Source organism: Crocuta crocuta, unplaced genomic scaffold (genome assembly GCF_008692635.1).
Source record: "Crocuta crocuta isolate KB4526 unplaced genomic scaffold, BGI_CrCroc_1.0 scaffold339, whole genome shotgun sequence".
Taxonomy (NCBI): Eukaryota; Metazoa; Chordata; class Mammalia; order Carnivora; family Hyaenidae; genus Crocuta; species Crocuta crocuta.
Window position 1 is genome coordinate 2,933,216 of NW_027530357.1, and position 6,899 is coordinate 2,940,114.

Here is a 6,899-nt window from a genome sequence, read left to right on the forward strand (position 1 = left end):
AGATGAGCTGGGATCCCCACCTGTCTTTCTCTGGGACCCATGTACGGCTCTCGGTGCGTCCAGATGTCAGGGCTGCTGTGATCCTTAGGAGGACCCTGGAGCTTCACCCAAATCTGACCTGGGATTTGGAGAAGGTAGAAGAGAAGATCTGGCAAGAAATGGAGGCGCCGCCCACCTGCTGCCCCCAAGCCTCCATCGAGATGGGCCACAGGCTCCATGACTGTGGGTGGTAGTAGCAACAGCACTGAACTTGCATTGATGCTCCCAGCACAAACGGGATGGCTGTTGCTTCATGTTGTCAAAGATCATTAAAAAAAAAAAAAGTAAAACCAATGAATTACTTACCTAGTAATTGCTGAAAGTTTCTTGTACTCCCACCAAAAAGATAGTTTGCAAGCCTGGAGCACTTAAACCAAAACATGTAATGAGGTTCAGGGATACATTGTTATAACTCAGCCTGTACAGTGTGCAGGCAGCGAGTGGTTATTCTATACACTGACTGGGCACAATATTAGAATTCTCTTAAATAAGAGTGAGTTGGTTAGTGGTTACCTCCTATAAATTTGGGGGAAATACTTAAGGGTCACTTATGACTTTCAGAGCCATGAGCAAGAAATGACCCAGGTCAAGTTAACCCCACTTGACTTGCAAAATAAGCTGAATTGAGCTTTGCTTCTATGACTAACTGCTTTTGTCTGCTCGGGGAATTCTCAAGTGTGGTCTCTGTGTTTGCCTTTAACAACGTTCACCTTTCAAATCTCCCCCAAGTCTCTCCTACTCAAATGCAGAACCCTACAGGGAAGGTAATTTGGGGAAAAGGCTGGCACTTAACTAAGACACCATGCACGGCCACTGCAGACAGGGAAGAGAAAGGAACTGGCAATACCATTGGTGAGAGTTCTGGAAGACGGAGGGAGGGGGCCTGTGGGCACTTACCCAACAGAGAGCAAGAAGTGATGCTAAACTGGAGGAGCAAGGGGGAGGGAGGAGTCAGCCCCGTGAGATGGGTGTAGTGGAAGCAATTCTTATATGGAGGAGGGGGAGACAAAGCGGGAGGAGAAGAGGAGGAGGGGGAGGAGGAGGGGGAGAGTAAGAGAAAAAGGGAGAAACAGAAGAACAGAGACAGTGAGAGAAAAGCATACAGAGAAGGCCAGAGAGATTGGAAAGAATTAAGGAATTTTAGAAGCACGTGTACTTAGCACAGAGAATGGAAGAAGAGTGGTATGAAACAGGCTAGAGAAATAAGCAGGGACCAGTAATATAAACATATGCACATGTGCATAGAGATCATTACGTGTATATAACACACTTGGATGTGCACAACTCACCCAATTATCACATAGTATACATCCACATCTGTCCATACAGAGACTCAAAAAGACCTAATTCCTCCACTGATTCCCCTCCTTTCCCCTCACACCCAGAAGCAGTGGGGCTAATGGTGGTCAGATCCTGGAGGTGTTTCTGCCACTGACTTGGCTGATGGAGAGGTGGTGTGGACACTCAGCCAACCACAGCCATCCCGCGGGTGGGTAGCCCTGTTAGACATCTCGGTTTGTTCTGGGGGAAAAGCTGGCCCTTCTGACACAATAACAAAGCCCGACTGGCAGACTCAGGCTTGGCTGCTGGAGGCCTCGACATAAGACCTTGTTTCTGATACATTTAATGGCTCACTTTATGGTGCTATTAACGAATATAACAGATGATAAAAGCAGGGAGGAAATGAGAGAGCAGAATGTCCCCACTGTGAATTTGGGTGAGACACCCAAAGCATCGGTGAACGGGAAGGTCACAGAGCCGTCAGCCAGGGAAGTGTTGCTGGGAGCTGGATTTTCAAAGCAGAAAGGAGCAAACCCAGGCTCTTCCATCACAACTCTGCTGTCTGCATGCCTGAGTGTGTGTCCATGAGGAAGAATCATGTGGATGCACATCTGTAGGTGCCCATTGTGTCCGTATTTGTATCTGAGTATATGGGAGAGGGAATCTAAAACCCCAGGAGCACACTCAGGTTTTCTCAAGCTCGAGGAAAATATATTTTCCTCTGCACCACCAGGTCCCTCCCTTCTGCTGACAGAGGGAAAGGAAAACAGGATTTCAAAATTTCTGCTAATTCTTAACATCAAGGTGGAGACCTGGGTTAGGTGGGTCTTTCTTCTCTGAGGATGTGCCACCAAGAATTTTGAATAATGCCACGGAAGGTCCTGGAGCTGTGTGTGATGGAGATGGGGAAAATACTCACTTGCTTTGCAAAATAGAATAAAATTTTGCAGATGTCCCCTGACGCCGGGAGGTTGGAGAAGGATGTAGATCAGGGGAATGAGAAGCCGTAAACAGAAAAGGTATCAGGCAGGGACCTACGGGGAAAGACAGTCTGTGAGACTTTAAGGAGATTTAAGAATGGAGACGTTGAGTGTTACATATTTGGTTGTTTCCTGTTCCACACTGTGCTGGAATTCACTCCTGATATCACTAAACCTTCCATAGAAGTCTGTGTATTAGTTGAGGTAAAGGTTAAGCGGCTGTAACAAAGAACCCCCCAATGCAGTGGATTAAAGAAGACAGAAGTTTATTTCGTATTTGTGAAGCTGTCCTGAGGTGAGTGGAACTGGGATATGTCAGGCCTTCCTCCACACCCTCGGTCAGGGACCCAGCTTCCTTCCCTAGCATTGCCTTTATCTGTGTGGTTCAGTTGCATCCAAGCACATTCCCTAGGCCTTTGTATAAAGGGGAAGGAAGTAAAAGAACATGATGTACAATTTTCTTTTAAGCAAATGTGGCAGTGCTAAACATAGCACTGCCATGCACATTCCATTGGCTAAAACTTAGTCACGTGGTCCCACGATGCCCCAGGGGAGACTGGGAAATGTAGTTTTCAACCTAGCAGCCATGTGCTCAGCTCTTATTATGGAAGAAAGGGAGAATGGAATTTGTTAGAAAACTGACAATATCTGTTGCAGTCTTAGTCCTGCTCTGAATCACCATAGTGCCTTACTTGGATTATTGTAATCGTCTCCCACTTGCACTCTGGCTCTGTTCAGTCTATTCTGAAAGCAGCAGCTACAAGTCCTGGAAAAATATGTTATTCTCTGCTCAAAAATCTCCAGTGGTCTCCCATATGTTCTGAGTAAAAACCAAAGTCTTTGGAATTGTTTACTAAGCCCTGTATGATTCCTAAATCCCACCTACTCCTAACTTCATCTTCTAATCTTTCCCTCCAGGCACACTAACCTCTGTCTTCTTAAAAAATGTCAGGCATGCTCCCACCTCAGGGCCTTTGTACTTGCTGAACCATCGCCTGAAACACTCTTTCCCAAGATATCCATGTGGTTCATCCCTTCACCTCCTCAAGTCTTCACTCAAATGTCACCTTCTCCTCCAGGCCTTCCCTGACTGACCGCACTCCATTTAAAATGACAACGTTCTTTCCATTCTCTTTAACTCTCTTCCTCTGATTTTTCTCCACAGTACTTACCATCACACTATACATCATATAAAATGTACGTGTTTATGTGTTTGTGGCACAAGAATGCACATTTGACTGTCCTCACCATTCGAATATAAGCAACAGAGGGCAGGGATGTTTGTTAGATCCACGTGTTCATGCCTTCAGAGTCATACCAGATGAGGGTGAAGAGGCTGGGTCTTTATGCTCTTACAACGGCCAGTCTCTATGCCAGCTGCCTTGGAAAGGGAATGAGGCATCGGGCAGCATACTCTCCTCCAAAACTTGGGAAATGAGGCTGAAGGGGGATCTATCTGGTCAGTGTAGCACAGCGTCCCCTGCTGCAGTCGTTCTGTGCATCAGACGAAGAAAGAGTTGGTGCAAAAACAGAGAGACAAGCCAGAAACACCCGGTGGAGATGTTATGCCCAGATCGCGAGACCCCAAAGACCACCGAGGAGCCGATTCCGATGGAAACACACGAGGAGGGTCTTTATTCAAGCTGGAGCAGGGACTCCAACGCATCCCAACGCAGCGGTGATGGTCTGGAGCCTGGACTCAGGGTCGGGGGTTTTTATTGCGGTTACAGTGGAATTCGGGGCTGTCCAGCTTGGCAGTCTCCTGATAGGCTGATTTTTAGCACGGGCTCTCTGGTCAGTACCCGATTGGCTCGGCCCATCTGGCCTGACCGCAAACGGCCAACAGGAACGTCTTGGGACATAGGCGCCTCTTTTAAAGTGATCGGCTGTTGCTGTTGCTAGGGAAGTAACTAAGGGCAGGCTGCCTAGTACTTCCTGCGGTGTTTCCTGGATCTGGGTTCGGGCCTAGTTCATCCTCAAGATGGAGGCTTTTTCTAAACTGGAGTCAGTTAGGTTTAGGGCTCACAGAGAATGACCTTCCAGGTTGGGGATGGTGGGATCCCCAGTAACCAAAGGTACAGAAGTGGGACGGCTCGAGGGATCTTCACGGATTGTGAAGAGCTGCCCTTCGTCTCAGGGAACCTTGAGAGCTGCGTGCAATGAAGGTTTGGGGCTTTGCTGTTAGTTGGAAACCAGCCGCCCCACCCAGGGAATGAAGCACTGGTCCCCACACTCTGAGGCTGTCTCTTCAAGACCCAAAGGACAAAGCAAACCAACACATGCATTCTTGGCAACCAGGTGCCTTCCAGCTAGTCCCCAGTTTCTGATAAGCTGTGTCACAGGATTGATGGAGTGATTAAGCTTTGTGCTGAACAGACTCAGGTCCTAAATAATGTCTCTGCAAGAGACCCGCTGCCTGAGATGCCAACTGCATCTGTCCTGTGTTTCGTTGGGGCTCCCAAGGTAAAACAGAGCCCAGTGAGTGGGGAGAGGTCATGGTCTGAGCACTTTACATTCTACGAGAATTCTTCGTGGTTCAGCAAAAAGGTCATTGAATTGGGGCCTCAAAACCCGAAGTGCCGGGCAGGAATAGTGACTTACTGAGTGGCTTTGGGCAAGACAATTCCTTCTTGGGCTTCATTCACCCCATACACAAACCAGTGCAGAAAGGGGGACTTTCATTGGTCCCTAATGGCTCTTGAATGTTCAAAACATTTTCCTTGCAGGCAGTGCTTACAATGTGCTGAGCACTTTATAAGGATTATCTCATTTAATCCTTACAAGAATCCTGTGAGGTAAGCATTTTAATGTTCATTTTACAAGTGGGGAAACTGAGGCTCAGAGAGGGTAAGTAACTTGTTCCAGGTGACACAGCTATTTAGAATGCTGGCAGTGGAGCTTACCATCTAAATCCCTCTGTTTTAGCTTTGCTAACAACACTCTTAAAGGTTTAGACAATTTTTAACCTTCCAGTCTACGGGAAGATTGTTTATCCAAGGTCACATACAGTTAGGTCTGTAACTTCCAAATGTCAGCCTGATGCTCACCTTGCTCCTCTGTCCTCTGCACTGTCTTGCCCTTGGGCTGGAATTGTGTGCAGGACTCTATAGAATGTACTTTGATTGGCATTGTCCCAAGAGGGCCAGAGTTTGGAGCAGACGTGTTGGGGAGGTCTGGACTTGACTCTAAGAAAACTTTTCAACCGTTATTGACAAATCTTAGCCTGGCAAAAAGCCAGATCTCGTCCTGCCTCAAGGTTCCCTGGACTCTCTGCCTCTTAGATTCTCTGCAGCTGAAGCCTAAGGACACAGCCAGCTTTGCCCTTGCTTCCTGCTCACACAGCTAGCTACAGCAGGCGGAGAGTCCCTGAGGACTTAACACTTGGAGCAGGAAAGAAAACTAATACAAGAAGCCGCATGGTCATCTGTGAACCTGGATGGAGTTTCTGTGTTGATCAGGGTTCAGGGAGAAGGTTGCTCATATTTTCTGCGGGTGGTGGAAATAGATACCATCCTGGAGGAAAATTTTGGCCACTTGCATTGAAGTGAAGCTCTTGAAAAATGTGCATGTTGATGGTGCTCTCATTAAATATATAAATGTATTTGCATGGAAATGAGACTCGAAGTTTAACCATGGAACAGTGAACAGTAGTGGTTTTTGCGTGGTGGGTTTTTATGGATATATATTTCAGTTAATGGGTAATTATTTGAGCAATTTTAGATTTACTGAAAAATTGAGCAGAAAGTACAGTTTCCAGTACTGCTCTCTCTTCCCCCCAGTTTCCCCTATTATGGAAATGCATCTTCCATTGGTGTGGTACATTTGTCCCTACTGATGAACCAATATTGGTACGTTATTAATAAGTGAAGTCCACAGTTTACATAGGGTTCACTCTTGGTGTACATTCTATGGGTTTGACAAAAGTATAGTGACATGTATCTACTACTATGGTGTCATACAGAGTAGTTTCAGTGCCCTGAAAATCTCCTATTCTCAACCAACTCATCATTCCCTTCCTCCCTCCTTCCAAACCTCTGGCAACCACCAATCTCTTTATTGTCTCTCTAGTTCTGCCTTTCCCAGAATGACATACAGCTTGAATCATACAGTATGACGCCTTTTCAAATTGGCTTCTTTCACTTTGCAATATACATTTAAGGTTCCCCCATGTCTTTTCACGGCTTGACAGTTCACTTCTTTGTAGCACTGAATAATATTCCTTCGTCTGGGTGGACCAGAGTTTGTTTATCCATTCACCTGTTAAAGGACATCTTGGTTGCTTCCAAGTTTTGGCAATAGTGAAGTGCAAATGTTCAAGTGCAGCCTTTTCTGTTTTTGTTTTGTGGAGATGAGTTTTCAGTTCATTTGAGCAAATATCAAGGAGTGCAATTGCTGGATTGTATGGTAAGAGTATGTTTAGTTTTGTAAGAAATCTTCAGGACTGTCTTCCAAAATGGCTGTACCATTTTGCATTTTCACCAGCAACGAATAAGCATTCCTACTGTTCTATGTCCTCATCAGCATTTGGTGCTGCCAGGGTTCTGGGTTTAACCACCCTAATAGGTATGGAGTGATATCTAATTATTGCTTTAATTTGCA

At 46.1% G+C, this 6,899-nt stretch overlaps 1 long non-coding RNA gene across 1 annotated transcript in view; it reads right to left on the bottom strand.

The window, feature by feature from the left end:
- LOC144233141 (uncharacterized) overlaps positions 1–3,991 on the bottom strand; it is a 29,049-nt gene extending 25,058 nt beyond the window's left edge. Inside the window, exons 1-3 of the long non-coding RNA XR_013335604.1 lie at positions 3,549–3,991; positions 2,240–2,354; positions 21–288 (exon numbers count right to left, since the gene is read on the bottom strand). This is a non-coding gene — a long non-coding RNA (uncharacterized LOC144233141). The remainder of the gene's footprint in view (positions 1–20; positions 289–2,239; positions 2,355–3,548) is intronic.
- Positions 3,992–6,899: the final 2,908 nt, after the last annotated feature.